The sequence below is a fragment of the Prionailurus bengalensis genome, chromosome X (assembly GCF_016509475.1).
Source record: "Prionailurus bengalensis isolate Pbe53 chromosome X, Fcat_Pben_1.1_paternal_pri, whole genome shotgun sequence".
Taxonomy (NCBI): Eukaryota; Metazoa; Chordata; class Mammalia; order Carnivora; family Felidae; genus Prionailurus; species Prionailurus bengalensis.
In genome coordinates, this window is record NC_057361.1 from 87,315,673 (window position 1) to 87,338,336 (window position 22,664).

General features: G+C 41.5%; 1 pseudogene; it reads right to left on the reverse strand.

Annotated features, from left to right (window-relative positions):
• Nucleotides 1-20,097, reverse strand: part of LOC122477121 — an 80,344-nt pseudogene extending 60,247 nt beyond the window's left edge.
• Nucleotides 20,098-22,664: the final 2,567 nt, after the last annotated feature.

Genomic DNA, 22,664 nt, shown 5'->3' on the forward strand with positions numbered 1-22,664 from the left:
AGCAAGTACTTGGCTTGGTTTCTGGCCTGGGAAGCTAATACAGCAGGGGATTTAACTCCAAAATATAAGGGCTCGTATCAAGTCATGTTATGTATTCCCACTGCATTAAAGAAGGGCATTCCTCATGGACTCACATATCAAGAATTAAACCTGTACCTTCCTCACAGGAATCTAGTTTGCAAGCCAGCATGCCTTCTTATTTCTGTGAACCAGTAGAAGACCTCAAATTTCTCTTCAAATGACAGTAATAGACTGGAGGAAAATTACCAAAGGGTTTTTTTTAGGCTCCTCTTTCTCATAATACTAACCTTATTTTGTTATCTTTTTCAGTGTCTCCCTGCTTGGTGCCAAGACTCCTTCACTGCCACAACTTCTAGCTGACAGATGATCCTTTCTACTCAAGGAAGTTCATCTATGTTGTCTACCATGGATTGGCTGCCTTTGCCAATATAGGCTGTAATGCCTATATAAATTCCTATATAATTCCTATATAAATATCCCAACTGTCCAAGGTTGATCCATAGATAGGGATATTTCTGTACCCCTATTCAGGAGGAAGAAGTTACAGAAGAAAAGACCTTCCACCCTCAGCAACCTTAGAGATTTAAGGGTCAAAATTGTTCAGGGGAGAATGATGTGGGAAACAAATGCAGAAGGAGATGAAAGATCAAATTAAATTTCCTTATAACCTTCAGCCCATTGACAAATACTTGAGGCTGGCAGAGTAGAACATTTCTCCAGTAACTCCCTACAGTCTTAAGGTTTAATGCTTTGCTAGAGGAAAAAACCACCTTAGCTTGACAATAGCTAGGCCTCCAGTAATCTGTGAGTCTTTAGCATATGAAAATCTCTTTGGAAACTTCCCTTTTGACTTTACCTTCCCCCAGCCCCATAGAATGTAACCAGTCACTCTTCACAACCCCAGTGCAGCTCTTTCTGCCCATGGGTCCTGTCCCCGTGCTTTAATAAAATCACTTTTTTCCACCAAAGATGTGTTCAAGAATTATTTTTGGCCATCAGCTCCAAACCACCCCACCATCACCCCAAAACTTCATCAATTTACAGACAATTGTTTTACTCTGATGGTTTTGCAAAAGCAGTCCTGCAAAAGTGCTTCATCTTCAAAGAGACTAGATTAGTGGAAAAGACCGGCAAGTACAGGTTTGTGGTAACTAAGATCATACCACTGAATTGAACAAGAATTTATAGAACTCTATTTGAAAAACATGAATTCATTTAACTGCTAACAGAAGAGCAACAAGAATGAATTACTTGAGGGGCGCCTGGCTGGCTCAGTCGGTTAAGTGTCCGGCTTCAGCTCAAGACATGATCTCACAGTTTGTGTGTTCAAACCCCGCAACAGGCTCTGTGCTGACAGCTTAGAGTCTGGAGCGTGCTTCAGATTCTGTGTGTCCCTCTCTCTCTCTGCTCCTCCCCCACTCATGCTCTATTTTTCAAAAATAAATAAGTGTTAAAAATTAAAAAACAAAAAATGAATTACTTGAACTGAATGAACTGATGAAAAAGATTATAATCTTTACAACTTTTTGTCTGAAACATTGTTGGTACTTTTGATGAGGTTTTGGGGTGATGGTGGGGTGGATTGGAGCTGATGGCCAAGAAAGAATTCTTAAAGACATCTTTGGTGTAAAAAGGTGATTTTATAAAAGCATGAAGACAGGACTCATGGGCAGAAAGTGCTGCACTGGAGCTGTGAAAAGTGACTGGTTGGTTATATACTATGGAGTTGGAGGAGGGAAAGTCAAGGGGAAGTTTTCAAAGAGATTTTCATATGTTAAAGTAGATTCGCAGGACACTGGGGGCCTACCTATTGTCAAGCTATGGTTGTTTTTTTCCCTCTAGCAAAGCATTAACATTAAGACAGTAGGGAGTTACTAGAGAAATGTTTTACTCTGCCAGCCTCAAGTATTTGTCAATGGGCTGCAGGTTGTAAGGAAATTTAATTATACCTGCCATTTCCTTCTTACTTTTGTTCCCCATGTTTCCATGGAGTGGTGATGTTGGGGCTTGAGGAAACTGAGTCTACAGGTTTCTGCAGATTAGGATATTGATAATATTGCCTTTTTCTTGTAATTAACTAAGATATTTGTAAACTGATGGAGACCCATGTCCTGTATGACTGTGATCTCTATCCGTTAATGATTTTTCCTTTCCTTTGTTCTTGGGAAGCCAGGAGTGCCTGAGGAATATCACATACATCCCACCTGCAGTGTGTGTGTGTGTGTGTATGTGTGTGTACATGTGCACACGCTCACTTGTACTTTGCCCTCAGACTGACTTATGCCCCCTCTGTTTTTCCAGATTTAAGAAAAACTTTTTTGCTCTTAAGCTATCAAAAATTTGCTAACATATAACTTTGTGATGAGAGATGAAATATTTATCTATTCTCCCTACCTGTTCCCTCTAGAATTTGGAAACTCTTAGTAAGTATTCTCGCTTTCATGGCAATATATTTGCATAAGTTCACTAAGAATCTGTGGGGAAATAGGTTCAAGACTTCCTTATACTTAAATGGGTTAAAGAAGCTTAGGGCAGAAAGCTGCCACCACAGGGCAAAAGCACCCAAGGTTAGTCATTAAGTAGAAGAAAACTTAGGGAGGAAAGCTGGTGCCACAGGGCTAAAGCTCCCAAGGTTGATTAATGAGATATTATAATGGGATCATGAATAACTTGTTATATTACCTGCAGGAAAATGCTTTCCCTCTGGCACCAATATGCTTGGATCACAAATTCCACTTGCCCTCCCCCCTCCGCCCAGACCCTTTGCTTCTTACACACACAAATTAATGATTACTATCTGATTTTCTTCATGTTCACCACGTGTGTAAGATCTTGAGTGTTCACTAAATACATAGACAAAACCTCTGTTCCAGGCTCTTATCTCTTCCCAGACATTAGTCTCTCTCATTTTCAATTCTGCATCTACTCTCTTGCTGGACAAGAGTGAACTCCAGACTCATAGTCTGGGACAAGAATCTGTTCTTCTAACTGGACACACTTAGAAACATTGTTTATATTACAAGGCTTTGACTGGAATACCATATTTGAGAATGTACACGTAATCAGATACGATCAAACAGCTTTAATGAACAGCATATTATGTTAGGCAACTCCCTTCCTTTCAAGGGGTAGATTGTGAATATGTTCCATCAACCTACCTCTACCACGGCCCAAACTCCTACTCTGACTAAGTCGCATGCCTATTTGCAGCAGAGGAGCACCCTGTCCACCAGTCCACTGTCTCTAGAAACATGAATGCTACTAGGCCCTATAGAATACATAAATCCTCCACTCCATTCCTGTGGCAGCCCCTGAGGTCTGCAGAGACATAATGAGGAAAATTCCCATTGATACCTGATATACAGATAGGTCTAGTCTCAAGTCAAGGCAACCCATCCTCACAGACTATAGTCACTATTCGGCCCAACACTGACACCATCTGGATGGAAACAGGAATGAATCACAGCCAGTGAGCTGAACTCAAAGCAGTTTGACTAGTGATCTCTTATGAGTCCTGGGTGTTAACCCTTTACTCTGACAGCGGGACTGTTCTATGGTGAATAACCCTATGGCATGAACAATGGGAAGCCAAGGAGTACATGATAATAAGCCCTTGTAGGGTCAGAATATGTGGGAAGACATTTGGATTTGCCTGCAAGAACTTGAGGCAGTCCTCACTGTTCCCCATGTTCCAGCTCATAAGATGCTGACAGCCCCTGACAATCAGGAATCTAATACGCTAGCCTGGGTATGAACTCTAGTAACCTACCATTCAGTAGACACAAAAGATTGAGTGCATAGAGTGGTCACCATAGTACCCAAGTGAGATGGTATAATGCCAGGGAATGCTAGATTGTCCTTCAAATATGGTGACTTGGTTAATGCAGTAACAGCATGTCCTATGTGTTCTTAACAATGCCCAAGGCAACTGCCAAAGGTGCCTGGGGTCATTCAGTAAGTTCCTAACCAGTGAGCAATTGACAAACTGAATATATTGGCCCTTTTCCTCTGAGTGAAGGTCCTAAATATGTCTTAGTTTATGTGGACACCTCATCTGGCCTACCACAAGCTCTCCCCTACAGCCATGCAAATCAGACTATCACCATTAGAGGATTAGAAAAGGTGAGTAACATATATAAATACCTCATTGAATAGACAATGATTGGAGTCACATTTCAAAAGTCATGATGTGCAAGACTGGACAAAAGAACATGACACAGAATGGAGGTTCCATCTCCCCTATAACCTGCAAGCATCAGGGTTGACAGAAAGGAAAAATGGAATATTATAAGCAGCAGATTAAATTACTAACAGATAAAACCACCTTAACTGGGAGACCTAAGTACTATCCCAGGCCTTCATACATTTGAATGATCACCCAGTAAGGCTGATTGCCCCATATGCCAGAATGAAGACTCCTACCAAGACACCTAGTACCGTAAAGGTATGCAAGATGCAGAAAACAACTATTGCTCCAACTTTCACCACAGATCTACATGCTATGCTGCTGAGAATACCAAGATCCATCACATTTAGGAAAGGCATTACGTACTAGAATTTGCAATGAGACATCCCACTGAAATAGGTGATTTATTTTGCAACCCTCTGTGAGAGGGAACTATTCAATCTCCACAGGGATCCTACTGTCTTGCTGTAAGCCAGACCTATTGGAACACACTATACCTGGAATGGAACACGCACCACTGAAAGCGGAGGAAAGGTGGAGGTCCTGGTGTGACGTATTTCACCCCTAGTCCATTTCCTCATGACTGACAGTTCTGCCTCCCCTGGCCATGGCCAACATGTATGGTGCTCATGAATGGTATATCCAACCAGATAAAATTCCTAATGCTGTGGTCACATTAACATCTTAGGATCAGTCGACACGTGTAATTCTTAAAGAAAGGGAAGACCTTTCCACACAAGTTCCTACTAAATATGTCTTTTCAACCTTAGACTTCTGTTGCTCCAGTATCCTGTAATCACAGGATGGGCCCTGATGGAAAGACCTTTCTGCAGTGGGTCCATTCATGTGCCCAGCAAAGCAATCAATCCAACTGTTGGGTATGTAGGCATTTACCCCTCTCTAGCTCCTTAGGATGGCCTTAGACATTACTACTGCCTCATAAGGAGAGACATGTACCATTACCCAAACAAAATGTTATATGTTCATACTCAATGAGTCTGCTAACTTACCATCTTTATTGAATCACATGAGGCCACAAGTGAATGCCTTGAGTGATCCAACCCCCAGCCTAAGGGACTTGATAAATCAGTGATTTGGATCATGGGACTCTTGGTGGGAACAACCATTACTTATTGGGAATCATTATCTTAATCAGTCTTTTGTATGTGCTTATATTATCGTTGCGGCATCATCCTGTAGTGAAGCCAGGTAGCCACCAAATGAGCCACCTCCACACTAAGAAAATCCCTTGCTGACCACTCAGGGCACAATGTAAAAGAAGGGGGCATATAAAATTCTAAGAGCCAGTCTTGAAGGACAGAGTATTGAAGGAGATTATCAAACATGAAAGAAAGCACATTGACCTACAAGCTGGACCTGTGCAATCAGAGGCTCCTTATCCCCCCACTGTCCTTGGAATGTACATGCTGCCCATGTTACCCACTAGGAGCCATTTCAAGGATACAGCCTTTAGAGGGTAATATGTTGTTGAGACCATCTGGACTAGATATGTAACTGAACCCCATTAAGGCCTCCATACAAACTTTTAAGATTATGGCAGGCAGGTGTGGAGATCTACTCCTCTGTGGCCACCCAAGACAAGCCTTGTATGTAAGTTCTCTTGCTTATTGAAATCGCCATCCACCAATCTGGAGTGGTCTGCCTCTTTCTTTGGGTCTCTCTTTGCCCTCCATGTACAGTGCCAATTTCAAATTTCACTCAGAGAACTGCTGAGGTTGCAAACCAAGTTTTAGTGTGCGTAGGTATGTGAGTGAAATGTTTATTATGCTTGTGTGAGCCAATTAGTGAGCTTTTCTTATGACTGAATGTTGAGCATTTGTATATATGTGAGCATAAATGTGACAGTGTATGTGTGAACCTATTCACAGGGGAGAGTGTTCCATGGTATATAAATTTGTTTAATTGAGTATTTGTGTGTGCTCATTTGTATGAGTGTATTTGTGAGTGTAAATACACACATTAGCACGTTTGTATGTAGTGAATAGGTAAGTGGATTTGGGGTATGATGTTACAAACATATGACTATACTTGTGTAAAGGCATGTATATGTGTCAGTGAATATAAGTGTATTTATGTGTTTGAATTTGTGAGCTTCCTATTGAGCGTGACTAGATCCATGTGCAAGTGACTATATGAGAATGTTTCTCCTTATGTCAATGATAATTTGCCTGTGTAAGTGAATGTGTGAGTGTGTGTACAGAATTCTTCTGAGTATGTTTGCTGTGTGAGTCAATGTGTGATAATGCTCATTTGAAGGAGTGAGGTATGAGTATATCTGTGAATGAATGTGTGAGTGTATGTATATATACAAGCAGGAATATATAAGAGATTAAATATACAAACTTGAACATATGAGAGTGGGTTAGTGTCATGATACTTGAGTGCTGAGGTATGTGTTTGTGTGCGTTCAAGTGTAGGCCTGAATTTGTGACCACATGCTCAGATGTTAGCATATGTATGTGAGCAAGTGAATGTGTATCAGACTCACTGCTGTAAAGTAGTTAATGTGAGTGTATTTGTATGAGTGAAATGTTAGCATCTGAACATAAGCACATGTGAGTGCATTTTCTTATGTGAGTGAAGGTTTGTGCTTTGTGGTGGATATGAGTATGTTTGTGTATGAGTGTCTCTATAAGCATATTCCTGGTTATGAGAGTATTAATGTGTATATGTAAGGGTCTGTGCCACTGGGAACATCTGAGTTTATATTTTTGTGTCCCTGTGTGTGTGAATTTGTGGGTATGCTCATGTGACTGGGTAAATGTTTGAGATGTTTGCATAGAGTACATTTATTAGTGTGTGAGAGAAGGTATCTGATACATCTGCATTTTTTAGTATATTTGTGAACATGTTCATGTGAGTGAGTGAAGGTGGGAGTATATTTGTGTGAATGAATGAATGTGTGAGCATGTGGGTATGAATGTATATGAGTGTACCTACATGTGTGAGGAATTTGCCAGTATGCTCCTTTGAGTAAATTATAAACACGATAATGAGTGAGTGTGTGAGCATGTACATATATATGAGCATGTACATTTGTAAGAGTTAATGTGTGACCTTTTTCATGTTTTAGAGTGTGTTATATAACATATTTGAGTATTGAAGCAAATGTTTGGGTATGTCCAAGTGTAAGGAATTTGTGAGCATGTTCATAAGTATTAGTATATTTGTGTTAATGAGTGACTATCACATTTGTTTTTGTGACCCTGTTAACATATGAGTGCATTGCACATTTAATGTGAGTGTGTAAGTGAATCTGAGTGTGAGTGAATGTTTGAGTTTATGGTAAGTGTGATGTGCTGGTATAACTGAATATGTACATCTACTTCTGTTTGTGAGTGTGTTAATGTGCCTGAGTAAGTGAATGGGTGAGGGTGAGCACATAGGGTATATGTGACTATGTATGAGCTAATGAGAATGCAGAGGTTGAGTCAGTGAATGTGTGAGCATGGCCCTGTTTTTGAGCTTGGTAATGTGTGTGAGGGAATGTGTTTGTGTTAGATATATAAGTGTGTCTTCTATAAGAATGAATTTGTGAATATGCATGATGGTGGTAGTTTATGTATGTGTGCCTACATGTGTGCAAAAATTGAGCATGTCTGTGTTAATGAATGTGTGAACGTGTTTATGCACATGAGGATGAATTTTAGTGAAATTGTGGACATGCTCATGGGTGAGAACAGGTGTGTGCATGAGTGAACATGAGAATGTTGGCACATGAAAATATGTAAATATGATTGTATGACTAGACTAGATGTGATTTGTGTAAATGTTCACATGTAAGAGTGTCTCTATAAGCAAATGATTCTGTAAATGTGTTTGTATGATTGAATGTGTTATCATGTGTGTGTGTGATCATGCTAAGGATGCCCAAGTGTGTGACTGAATGTATGGGTATGTCCCTGTTTGTGAGTGTTTATATGCATGTGTGAGAGAAAATGCGATTGTGTGAATGTGAGCATATATGAGCATGTCCTTTGTGAGAATGAATTTGTGGGCATGTCCCTGTGAGCAAATGAAGATGTGTGCACATGGATGTGAGTGTGTCTATGTGTTAGTAAACTTGTAAGCATGTTGTAAGTGAATGTGAGTTCATCTCAAAGCTTGTTAATATGTAGGTGTATTTATGTGAGTGATTGTGTATCTGTTAAGTATGAGCATGTTCATGTGAAAGTGAACACATGAGCATGCTCCTTCTGTAATCATGTTATTTTGTGTAAGTTAAAGCATGAATATGGGGACACCTGGGTGGCTCAGTCAGTTAAGCATCCAACTTCTACTCAGGTCATGATCTCACCATTGGTGAGTTTGAGCCCCGTGTCGGGCTCTGTGCTGACAGCTCACAGCCTGAAACATGCTTCAGATTCTGTCTCCCTCTCTCTCTGCGCCTTCCCCACTCATGCTCTGTCTCTCTCTCTCTCTCTCTCTGAAATAAACTTTAAAATAAATTAAAGTGTGAATATGTACATCTAAGTATAAATAAGTCTGATATGTGAGTGATTTTGTGATCATGTTTATGGGAGTGAATTCTGAGAATGCTTGTGTGAGAGAGTGCATGAAATTATATGTGTGTATGACTGTGTGAGTTAATATGTCACTATTCTTGAGTAAACTGTTAGCATGTTATTGTTAGTAACTGAACATGAGCATGTGCATATGTATTATCTACGTGTGCTTGAGTAAATTTATGTTTGTGTGTTTGAGCACAGATATACGAATGAACAGCAGCCAGGCTTTTATAATTAGTATATTGATATGCATCTATGACTGGGTATGTGAAGATGTACAAGTGATTAAAAGTGAGTGTCTATGTATGTGAATGAATTTTTAAGCATGTTTATGTTTTTAAAGAAATATGTGTCTGTGAACATAAATTAAAGAGTGCACATAAATTCAAGAATGCATCAGTATTGACACATATGAATAAATAAGTAACTGAGTATATAAGATTATTTGGGCGATTGAACATGTAAGCACTTCACGTGTGTAACCATGTTGATTTGAGCATATTTGTTTGAGTGAGTGAATGAGTGAGCATGTGCATGTGAATGGATAAGTACACCCACCAGTGTGAGTAACTTCTAGGCATGATCATGTCAGTGAATAAATGTGTGGGTGCATGTATGCAAGCATGCCTAGTGCTGTGATGAGAAAAAAAAGCTATTCTGAGTCGCTACCTATGCATTTTATAGTATAGCAACCCTACTCACACCCTGAGTTGACATTGAGATAAGGACCAGAGTTTAGGACTCCCATCACAAGTTCCCACTTTGCTTTTCCCAAGGCACATTTTATTTTTCAAGTTTATTTATTTTGAGAGAGAGAATGTGCGGTGCAGGGGCAGAGGGAGAGAGAGAGGGAGACAGAGAGGGAGACAGAGACTCTCAAGCAGGCTCCGTGCTGGGGCTTGATCTCATGAACCATGAAATCGTGACCTGAGCCGAAATGAAGAGTCAGATGCTTAATCAACTGAGCCACCTCGGCACACCTCTAAATGGTTATTTTACAAGGTGCCTTTTGCGGGGGGATGGTGCCTGGTGGCTCAGTTGGTTAAAGTGTCCAACTCTTGACTTCGGCTCAGGTCATGATCTCATGGTTGGTGAGTTTGAGCCCCATGTCAGGCTCTGTGCTGACAGTATGGAGCCTGCTTGGGATTCTCTGTCTCCTCATTCTCTGCCCCTCCCCCATTTGTTCTCTCTCTCTCTCTCTCTCTCTCTCTCTCTGTCTCTCTCTCTCTCTTTCTCAAAAAAAAAAAACTTTAAAAATAAAATAAAATAAAATAACCACTTAGAGTTGAGCTCGTGAAAAGTTAGTGACCTCCACCCCAACCACCTTATAAGATGCTTGCTACCCTCTGTACCTTCTGCTTGATCTTGACCTGGGATGGAGCACCACCCTTCCCCTGGTTTGCTGTGCTCCCCACCCTGATCCTGCCTCATTTCCTGGATCTGTAAGTAATAAATCTTGTGACCTGACTTCCTTCATGCAAATGTACTGAAACTGTCCCTTCAATCAAAATAACCTTTGGGTTTTCATTTTCCTGAAATTGGGAGCTCAGATGCTGAGGGAGGTACCTGACAACCCCATGTGGGTGGCTTGTGCCTCCCCGCTTGGCAGCTCATGATCTGCATATTCTTAATTTAATACACCAGCTCCAGACCCCCCAACACAAGGACATAATAGGAATCTCAGTCCATAAGGTAGCTGGCTCTGTTCCAGTAAAGGCTTCAGTTTCAATAGGGTCTCAGGACACTTCTAGTAGTTGTCACTCTAGTGACAAACATCTTTGGGCTGAGTCTGAGAGTCACCAAAAGTCCACAGGTAAGGCATTTCCCTGTCCATTCGGTCCAGAGGTTCCCAGAAGTGAATTTTAGAGTGAACAACCTTCTGTTCTCAGAGCACTAGCAGGAAAGCTGAAGTGATAGCCTTCTTTAATTTATCTAATATCTACTGTTGATCAAGTCCCCACTGAAAAGTGGAAGAATTATGGATGAGTCAAAAGATGGGGGCCAGCAAATTTTTGAACTTAGGAATATGTTGGTACCAGAATCCAAACATTCTTACCAAACCACCCAGGGCAAACTTCCAAAGGAAACATTATATATTGGAGTCCAAAGCCTTCTCTGGGGTCATTCTCCTGCCATCTGCACTAATTGTGTGGGGTCTTTTAGTGGAGACATTTTTCCATTCCATATTAGGGCAATCAATTGTTCAATTTCAGCCCCTGCTAGGTGGAGCTCACTTCCCATCAGATAAATTCTACACAGCCAGACAGCCCTTTTGTCATTTGCTTCTTGAGCCAAGTCTCTCTTAAGGAAAGACTGGGTCTTGGGATAAATGAGAGGATGTACTCCTTCTTCCAAGTTAGAAGTGACCTCACCTTTTTGGCCCTCCCCTTCTGTCTTTTCTGTTTTTATGACTTTTGTGTTACCGGCAAAGCAGTAGGTAAAATAATTCTCATCACTATCCTGATGCTATTGCACCATCTATTCTTCTAGAGGGTACCAGTCCTCTTGCTCAGCGTTCTCCCATCTGTCTCAACTTCCCAGGGAATTAAAACTCCAACCTCCTCTCCACGTGGTGGTCTGGTGAAAAGCAACTGTGAGCAGAGCCCAACACATATCTCATGGTTTGGAATGCTTGTTTAGTAGGGCAGCCACCTCTTTTGGGGCCCTGGGAGAGGCAGAAATATAAACTTCTTGCTTTCAGTCACTTTAAGTGGTGCTTTAGCTGGCTAGGCCCAGGGATTAGGTCTCCATATCCTTCAGGTTAGTGATTAGAATGATACTATCTGCAATTGGTCTAAAGAGACCAGCCTCAGCCTAATATCTCTCACTTACTGATTCCTTTGCCTGCCACAGTGGTCCCCAGGGACAAGGATGTCCCCATCCCCTCATCTCAGTGTCCCAAATCACCAGCACAGCTGCAGGGAGCAACTCCTGCTGAAGCTTGTTATGGGGTCAGAGGTAGCCCACTCTCTGTCCAGAGGCATCCACTCCTCTTGTTTTCCTCTTCAGGCCCAAAGGCCTTACAAAGTCCACTGCCTGCCTAATGAGGGGCCCAGGTGGACAGGTCCTTAGGGAACTCAGTGCCTCCAACCCCAAAAGTCAATTGCAATGAGAGAGGTTGACTCAAATGCTGGTGCTACTGCTTGGTCAGGCTAAACACACATACACACTCACTCACGGAGAGACCACAGAAAAATATAGAATACAGCAAAGCTGACATGGAAACATTCCAAATTTTGAGTCTCAACCACTTAAGGATGTCCAGGATCATTTTTCCAACTCATTGTCCTACTGACTGCGTGGATCCTATGTTGGCTTCCCAATTATCACCAAAATCCTCCCCTACGCTTACCACCACTAGTAGCAAGTGCTAGGGATCTGGAGGCTGATCACAGAAAAAGATATGCCCAAAAGTTGGCAGTAGCACACAATGACCTTTATTTGGAGGAAGCTTTCACAGGTGTGCATGCAGGGGATAGCTCTTATAACAGGAGACCTTCCAGAGGCTACCATGTGGGAGCCACCTCTAAGAAGGAGAGGAAGGAAAGGTAACTCTCAGGGAAAAACATGATCATTGTAGGGACTTATGTGTCTAGACAATGCCACTCAGCAATACAATGAGGATTCTCAGGGTCAAAGACTGCTGAAGGGAAGCAGCAGCTTGCTGTCTTGTATAGCTACAGGGTGTATCTTATCTATGGTTAGCGGATGTTGGGTGCAGTTGTGCATGCTATGCAAAGCAGGAAAGCTCTAGGCTCTAAATAGCTAAAATAATCTGCTTATATGGGATATATTTAAAGCAATTTAATGTGTAAACATTTGAGTTTGGTGCTGGCCAGCTTTTGAGTTAATGGGTTCTAACCTACTATGAAAAAAATAGTCAACATAGGACCAATAAACTGAGGCCACCTTTGTGTCCTTTATATAACAATGTCCACACTGGAAGGTGAACGTGTGAGCCTGTTCAAATATGAGTGTATTAATAGTATATTTATGTGATTAGGTAAATGTGCACATTCATGAGCATGAGTGAACAGGTTACCATGTGCATGGATACTAGCACATTTGTGTGTGTGTGAGTGAATTTGTAAGTATGTTTACTTGTGTGATATTTTTAAAGTATTAGCATATTTGAATCCATGAGTTTTGATCCATGTATGTGAATGTGTCTTTATGTGAGTGACTGTGTGAACATCCCGGTGAGTGTGAGAATGTTTATCAGTAAATGTGTGGGCACATTCCTATTTGTGAGTGTGTTAATGTGCATGTGTAAGTGAATGTGTGTACGCAAGCATCTGTGAACATGACTGAATGAATTGGTAAATATGTTCCATTAAGTGAATGTCTGAGCAAGTTTTGGTGAGTGAGTGTGTGAGCATGTTTGTGCAAGTTAATAATGACTGTGCATGTATATAAGCACATATGTGTGGCAGTAAATGTGGAAGCCTGTTCAAGTATGAGTTTGTGTGTTTGAGTCGGACTGTTCACATGTATAAGTGATTATGTAAGTATGTGCATAAATGTTAGCATATTCATGTGTAAGTGTGTCCATGTGGACATGTTAAAGTTGAGTATATTTTGTGAGCTAATGTGCAAGCACAGGCTTATGAGTATATGTTAGCTTATCTACATGGGTGAGTAAATGTGTGAGCTTTGTGGTATGTGCATACTCATTTGTGAGAATATGAGTATGGTACCATTGTGTGCGTTAACACATGTAAGTGAGGAAATGTGTCAGTACATAACTGTGAGCACATATGAGTGTGTCTACATGAGTGAATGTGTGAGCAAATTTTATTTGAGTGAATGCATGTGTAAGCATGCTTGTATGAATGAACGTGTAACTGTGTTCATTTGTGTGAGCTTCTTAATGGGTGAGTGTGTTTCTGTGCAGAATATATGAGAATATGCACATGAGTGTATCCGTGTGAGTAAATGTGTATTCAAGTGAATGTGCGAGCATGGTAATAATATGCATGTGTAAACTCTGTGAGTGTATGCTTGTGAGCATGAGTGTCTGTATGTGAATTTGTATGTCCATGTGTGAGTGAATTTAAATATTTTTTGTGAGTGAACATGTATGACTGTATGTGTCTATGCAAGTAAATCTACGAACATGTTCGTGTGAGTCCATGAATAGGTTTTAACGTTAGTGAATTTTTGAGTGTGATGAATATACTCGTGAATGTGTAGTGACCATGTTTGCGTATGTGACCATGTTAGTGTGTATTTGCAAATGATTACATGTAAAGGTGTCTATTTGAGGAATTTGTGACCAAGTTTGTGTCTGTGTGGGTGAATTTTTGTGCATGTGAGCATGTGAACACCTTAAGGATGAGTATGCTTATGCATATCAGTAAATGTGTGACCCAGGGTACATGAGGCATATTTGGGTGTGCAAGTGAATGTATAAACATATTAATTGGAGTATATATTTGTTTGAATGAATGTATGTGTGTGTCAGTGCATATGAGTATGTCTATGAAGGGGAGTAAATTTGTTAGTATGTTCATGTGAATAAACATGTAATTGTGTGGATATGTATAGCATATATGTGTGTGAGTGAATTCAGCCTGTTCATGTGTGAATGTTAATGTGAATTTGTGTTTCTATGTGTTCATGCATAAGAGTTAATTTTTGAGAGTGCATGTTAGCATGTTTATCTGTGAATGAATATGTAACCACGTTCATTCATATGAGCCTGTTATTGTGTAGTACATCAGTGTGTATGTACGTGCAAATATCTGTGTATGAATATTGATCATGTCCATGTACATGAATGTGTTAATGAGTGTACATGTGAGTATGTGAGCAAACTCACTGTGCATATATGTGAATATGTCCATGTTTTTGTGCAAGTGATATAAATGTGAGCATGATCACATGTTTGAATGTGTAAGCATATGTGTGTGTTCATGTGTGAGTATGAGTGAATGTGTGCTTTGTATTTGTGTTTTTATGTATCTGTGTTTGAGTGAATGTGAAAAGATGTTTATGTCTGAATAAATGTATGAGGGTATAGATATGTGTGCATATTACTGAAATGCAGGTTTGAGTGAAAATAGGAGTCCATGTATGTGAGTTAGTAAATATGCAAACATGTTTGTGGGGGGCATGATAACGTGTATGTTCTTCTGTGTAAGCAAACGTGAGCAAGTTTGTATGTGACTCAATGTGTGTTCATCTGTATGGAAGTAATACTGTGTGTTCTTCTATGAGTGTGAGTGAATGTGTGTGGGTGAGTATATGTAGGTTCTTGTGTGATTGAGTGAATATGGTCCTATCTGTATGTGAATGTGTGCTCATGTTAATATGTGTGAGTGTGTGTTTGGGGTAAGTGAATGTGTTAATGCATGTGTATATGTGTTTATGAGCATGTCAACTAAGTGAATGTGTAAATTGTTCATGCATGTGTGATTCTGTTAGTGCATGTGACTACGAGTGAATGTTGGAACTAAGTAGGTGCAATCATATCCATGTGTGAATGTATGAAAATGTGTGTGTTTTTGTGTGCATGGGAGTGAAAATAGGAGTGTGCTCTTGTGGAATACTGTGTTAACATGTTTGTGTATGTAGAAATGTTCATTTTTATACTCATGTGGGTGAATGTGTGAGCATGTTCGTGTGTGTGAGCATGAACATACCTGAATGAAAGCATGAGCATGTCTGTGTTTTTAGCATGTTAATGTGCTAGTATGAATGAAAGTTTATGTTTGTGTATGGATGAATTATTGTCTTCGTTCATGTCTATGAGTGAATTTGTGAGCATGTACATGTATGTGAATATATTTGTGTGTGAATTAATACATGAACAAGTTGGTATGTGTCTGTGTTAACATGTGAATATTTTTCCTGTGTGTACTTTAATGCATAAGCAAGTTCATGTATGTGAGTGTGATCAAGTACAATTTTAAGTGAAGTTTTAAGTGTGTGAATGTATGTCAGTGTGTCTATATGTGAGTTAATTTTTGAGCAAGTTCATATGAGTGAATGTATGAGTATGTTTGTGATCATGTTAATGTCTTAATATGTGCATGAATGTCTGAGCATTTTGTATGCGAATGAATGTGTGTCATGAGGTGTTTGATGTTATAATGTGAATACGTTCATTCAGCAAATGTGTGAACATGGGTATACATGTGAGCAAACATGTAACTACATGTGTGATTGTATTAAAATGTGCTATGTGCAAACAGATTTGGCTTAGAGTATGTGAGTAAATGTATGAGTGCACTCATGTGTGAATATAAAAACATGTTCATGTCAGTGAATGTAGGAGCCAGGTTGTATGTTTACACATGCTCATGTCAGTGAAAATTTTAATGTCTTAGTTTGAACACATGTGTGAGAGTGTCCTGTGACTGTACAAGTGTATCTATGTGTAAGTGAATGTGGAAGTATACTCATAAATGTGACTGAATGCATGTGCATGTTTGTGTGGGAGTGACTCTGAGTTTGTATGTGTGAATGTGTTCATGTACAAGTGTGGATGAATATGTAATTTTATGTGTGTTTAAAAGAATGTATCAGCGTTTTCAGGTATGTGCATGAATGTCTGAGCATGAGTGTATGTGAGCATGTTTGTGTGCAAGTAACTGTGTTTGTGTTATGTCACTGTGTCAGCATGTTCTTGTGTGGCTGGCTTAACATGCATGTTCATGTAAGTATGTTTGTGTGAACGTGTGAACCTTTTCATGTGTGAGCTTGTTCATATGTAATTTGTGCATATAGACGTGTGACTATGTGTTCAGTGAATATATGTTTTTCCTTGTGTGTGAGCATGTTCATGTGTGAGTGAATGTAAGTGTAGAAGTCAGTGTGTAAATGCACTAGCATGTTCATATGTGGAAAATGTGTGAGCATGTTAATGTATAAATGTAAAAGCATGTGCAAGTGTGCATGAGTGCATGTGTCAGCATGTGATTATGTTTGTGTGAGTGAATGAAAATGCATGTATGTGTGTTTTTTTTTAATGTGCAAATGTAACTGGATGTGTAAGCATGTGTTTCACTATGTTTCTTCCTCCTGGGCTTTTTTTTCAGGTCTCTGTTTCCATTGGCAGGATTCAAACATGATTATGGGTTTAAAAGTATACAGTGAACTATAAGGCGCTGTGCATGAGTAAATTTTAATTTTCTATTGGCTCAGAGCTGCCTATAACTAGCTCTACAGCAAAGCCACATTATCCTCTATGTATTACATCACACTGCTGCTATGGAAATATGCATGACTATTGTGATTCAGCCTGCTGGCTACACTGCAGGCTGACTGCCCAGAAGCTTAGTGGCAAAGGAAGAAATGTGTTACTCCAAGTCCAGTGTTTCAGAAAGCAAAGTGCTACTGGAAAGAATTGTCTGAATGACAATGGAGAAGTAAATGGGCTTCTGAGTTAAGGTGCAGCCCAGACACCAGCATTCAGGGCTATTGTGAACAAGCCCTGGCAAAGTGCTATGTACTAACAGGGTTTTCTATAGATGCAGATTTCTATTACAGTCTTTCAGGCCTCCCACATGTCTTTTAAGGATGGAAACGCTATTATGCAGTTAACAAACCTGAACTGGGCCAGGCAGCCAGGGCCCCAGACCAATCCCAGGGTCATTCTTCTCATTCTAGACCATTCAGGCAATTCTATCCCTCCTAATGGAATCCTGGGGACCCTAAAAGGCCAGCACAAAGCCATGTTCATGGGATCCCAGCTGAAAGAACAGTCCATATTCCCCTCACCAAGCCATAAGCCTGGCACGGAGCTGTATCCCAGAGGAAGGAAAACTTTTTCTACTTTATCTGCCCATAAGGGCCATCTTATGTGCTAGCAGTGGTCAGTATGAAAACATAGCTAAAGTATCCCCACATCTCTAAAAGTATCATTGAAAGAGAAGTGTTATGGACTACATATTAGTGTTCCCTCAAAAACTCATATGTTAAAGGCCTAACCACCAATATGATTACATTTGGAGGTGGGGCCTTTGGGAGATAATCAGGTTTAAATGAGGCCATGAGGGTAGGCTCCCCATAATGATTAGTGCCCTTATAATAAGAGAAAGAAACATGAGAACTCTCTCTCTTCCACCATGTGAGCACACAGCAAGAAGGCAGCTGTCTTCTGCAAAAGGCTGAAAGCTCTAACTAGTAACTGAATTAGCCAGCACCTTGATCTTGGACTTCTCAAACTCCAGAAGTGTAAGAAATAAATGTCTTGTGGTTTCCACCCAGTCTACAGTATTTGTTATAGCAGCCAGAACTAAGAAAAGAAGCTTCCAGATAAGGTACCTAAAATCCATCTTTGGAGTGATGGCCTCAGCTCCGTATCCCAGTGCCATCCTCCCTGATGAGCTCTGGAAGGCAAGAAAAGTGGCAGCAATAACCACTTCTCTCCTGCTTCAGAACTTCACTGCTCCAACTTCTGTTCCTTAGTATCTACCACAGTTCTAGAGCTCAAAGAGCAGATGAAGGAAGGGGTGATAAAAATGTCCCATTCATTCCTTCACTTCACAATATGGCAGAGCCTATGTCATTCCAGGTGCTGGGCTGGGTTGAAGCCCTCAGGGAGCTGCTTTTCACAACACTGTGGCTTCCCTCTTGCTCAGAGGGAAGCAGCTTTGCTAGCTTTCCCTGGCTCCTGCTCCTCTTCCTCTTCTCACTGCCCCTCCCTTCTTAAGGAAGTAATAAAGCTCCTATTTAAACCTTAACAGGACATGTCACTAAGGACTCTGTTTGCGAACTTGTGTAGGAGGAGGAGGCCTCTGTTTGTGAACTCTGAAACTCTACTGCAGCTTAGACACAAAGAGAGATTTGACTCTGAGTCTAGTGGGAGGCCTCATAGGGAGATCTAGGGGTCCCTAAACTTTATAGCCCTTAGCCTAATTTCCTTGAAGCCAGGCTTATAAGGGCAGGTGACTCTCATGGGATAGGTGCCACTGTCTGGATCCTGCTTACCACTGATGACCTGACAGACATGGGGACAGGCTTGGGCTCAACCTGCCTTTGAAGCAGGTTTGAATGGGTTTTAAGTGCTACTGATAAACCAATTACTACTTATTTCTGGGCAGTGTTTTCTTTCTTATCCTCACTATTCTTCTTTACCTTCATCCCTCTCTGTCCAGCATCAGCCCTCATTCTCCTGCTGCATCTTTCCCCCTTTGATTATATGCAATTCAAAATGTAATCTAGCATGTTCACTCTTTGATCTTGAGAGTCTGACTCTCTTCTAGATCAAGTTGTACATCTCTACCCAGGCCCTCTTTTCTCCCTGTGAAACACTCCCCTCAGCTATTTTAACCTCACCTCCTTGTTATTTACAGCCCACAGCAGGTGCTTGCCTTCCTCTTCTCCTGCTCCCTTCAGCTAAGCCTCCTCTCTAGAGCACGCTATGGTCACTGACCAGGCAGGGGAGGCTATCACCTACGAAGAACACTTGGCACCATGGTGTTCTGCTTTGTTCTCTGCTTTCTCCATCCCTGCCGCCCACTCCATTCAGACTGAAGCTGCCCCATCTACTGGCCTCCCCACTCCCCATGTACACATACACAGCCACAGACTTAGAGCCTACAGTGACCCCTTCTGTATAAATAAGGTCCTGAGTTGTTCTTACATTTCACCCTTCATTTACTGTTTGACCAAATCAATCCAAAGACCTACCCCGTGCCACAGGTCTGCATGCTGAGAAAGCTTCATATAACCCACCACCCACCCCCAACCACCACTGCCACTTAGGCATCAGGTCATAAACAAATCAGAATCTGTTTGAAAGGAGGTGGTAAGGTACCTCAGAGACAATGCAGACTATCCATACCTGACAATCCCCAGAGGTCGGCCCTTGCCTGCTGCTCTCACTCTGGCCCTGGATGCCTACCAAGATATAGCTACCTTGCCTTAAAACAGGGGAAGAACATGCTTGGTACCTAAATACTCATTGGTTAGACTTTGCTAAGATATAAGAGAACAAGGAAATAAAGAAATGAGGTAGCTGCTCTTCCTTGACACCTACCAGTGTCTGGCCCAATGGATGCAAATGTTGGTATCATATAAGGGGAAGTTGGCTCTGCTCTAACACCTGAACTCCCATGTACCCAGCCCTCTCTCCCTCAAGAGTTTTGGCCTCCTCCCCAGGGAATCCACCTAGATAAGGCACTGCTGTCCTTATAGGGTAAAGTCATTGAAAGAGCCTGCCCTCTGCCCTCTCCACTCTGTTTCCCAGTTCTCAGGAGCACACTCACCTTGGAACCTGTGCACCACACCTTATCCCCCTCACATGCTGCAGGGACCAGTGCAGTAAAGGGAAATCAATTAAGAGACCTACCTCCAAAGTTCAGGACCTAGGGCAATGGCCTTGGTTTTCAAGGTGGCTCCCATGCCAAACATAGTGGCCCTACTAGTCTAATTTCATGTGCCAAATCCTCACAGCTGTGTGTTCTTTAGGACTGAGGCAATGAGTATTCAAAAAACTCTATTTGGGGTGCCTGGGTGGCTCAAGTCGGTTAAGTGTCTGACTTCGGCTCAGGTCATGATCTCACGGTTCATGGGTTCAAGCCCTGCATTGGGCTCTGTACTGACAGCACAGAGCCTGGAGCCTGCTTCAGATTCTCTCTCCCTCTCTCTCTGTCCCTCCCCCACTCACACACTATCTCTCTCAAATATAAATAAACACTAAAATAAATTAAAAAAACAAAAGAACTCTATTTGTTTGCACAAATGCAAACCCTTAGCATTCATTAATCCTTTAGAATTAAGTTCAACCTCCCACAGAACCTCTATTTAATGCACCCTTTCTTTTGTCAGTCATTGGCTTAGGTTTCCTGGGTGTCCCCTGGGTCAGAGAACATTACTTCTACTCTGTGGACTCAGGATAGGTTTTCTGTCACTTAAAGCTGTGTGATCCAGGCTACTTGCCCTTCCCAAGGGGATGGCTGAGAGGAAATATAGAAACTGACTCATTGGCTTCCTGGTAGTTTGTGCTTCAGTTTCATTGTTATTTCTCATCTATTCTCTCAATATTTGAATGCTAGGCCAAAGAGTTTGGATTTTATGTGGAAGTTAAATAAAGCCATTAACAATTCCTGAAGTAATCAGGCTAGATTTATAAAGATGATGCTGACTGCAGTGTGTTGAATGGACTAGAGATACCAAAACTGGTATCAGTCACACAAGAGGTTAGGAAGTTGTTGCACTAACTCAGCAGCAAGATTCCCAAGGCCTGATATTGGGAGCCCATGATCAAAGAAGAGATAAGATGTTTTTCTGGAGGTAGAGCCAATAAACTTGGTGAGAGTCGAAGGCTTAAGGGACAGAGGGACAAGCACCTGGGGCCTGGGCAGGCAAAGGAGACTGGATAGAGTAGATCACATGCCCAGTTTTCAACAAACTGAATAGGGTGAGTGTCCAGGGTGCAAAGAATGTGTGTTCAAAAATGTGTATGCCCTACAGCATGACAGATGTTACAGAAAATTCTAGCTTGAGAAGCATAGGGCCCTATGTCCTGCACGCCTATTTCTGTGGGTAGTGCTCCTCCAGTCACACCAGGGAATGAGCCTCAGATGTGGTACCCTCACAAGGTAGTGTGGAGAGAGCAGAAGCCCTCTTCTACATAAAGCGAGAGAAGTGGGAGAGACTCCGGGGTCAAAACAAAGTGCCTGAAGATTGGCAGCCCAGGAGTGCTCCACTGCAGGTCAGGAAGGTGGGATCTGGAGAGGCGGAAGTGTAGAGCCTGTAGGTATGTCAATGGTCAGCTTAGTTGGTGGGACTGATTTGCTGTGTCTCAGCTCTATTCAACTTAACACACAGATCTCAAGTGTCTAGAAGTGGCTTACCTCCAAACTTTGGACTCTGATGAACATCATATCCTGTCAGCATCCTGTCCAAAACTTTCTGAATCAATTTCATTTGTAGTTTTTGCTGAACCAGAGAAGTCACTGATTATCAGTAAATACATGGTTTCTTAGCATACAGCAGAGGTCACCCCAGCTATAAATTTTCCAAGGCCTTCTCTTCTCCTGTATACATAAAGACATACGTAGTCCTATGTGTACATGCTCACTCTCCCACCCACCTCTCTCCCCACAGAGAGTCAGCCAAAAGCACAGTAACAAGGCCGACTTCTACTTCTTCCTCAGCTTTTATCCAGAGGGTGGGGCACAAAGACTGGGTCCATGTTATCAGGCAGGATGAAGGGGTAGCAGCTGGCCTTCTGGGAAGGAAGCAGGCAGGAGGCAGCACTCAGGAAAATGTATTACTTCAACCCCTTAAAGAGGCCTACCTTGCAATCAGCATGGACACAGCTCTCCAGGTTGGTTGACTGACCCAGGAAAAGTAATCTTCCACCCTTGGTGCCCTCTTGAGCTGTGCTAACCAATTTACCTTTTCCAGGTAAAAGTCACACTTCCCCTTTCTGGGCTGGGACCGGGCATTTTGTTGTCAAATAGATGTCAACCTCGCTCTTATACACCTCTGTTTTTAGGGCATAAGGCATATGATATAAAGAACCTTTTGACCCTTACCCAACAAAGCCATTTCAGATTCTTGGGCCTCAGCACTGTCTTCTCAAAGATATCCATTCTGGAATCTAGCATGTGTCTCACTAGTCATGTGTTTCCAAGCCTAGAGATGTCTTGGGTGAGTATATATTAAGTACCTAACTGTAGCCCTGCAGAGAATTGGTGTAATATTGTGATATATATATATATATATATATATATATATATATATATATATATATATTCTTCCTCCTTATCCTTCCTCCTTATTTCCTGGCTCACAGCTTTCCAAACCCTTGAAATTCCCTAAGTGTTGAGACTGATAGAGGTGTCTCTTGTTATGTGAATGAGCACATAAACAGCACCTAAGGACAAGGTCTGTTTGCCAGGAGAACCAACAAAGTGATTAGAGGGCTGAAACTTCCAGTCATACATCCCTGACCTCCCGGGAGGGAAGAG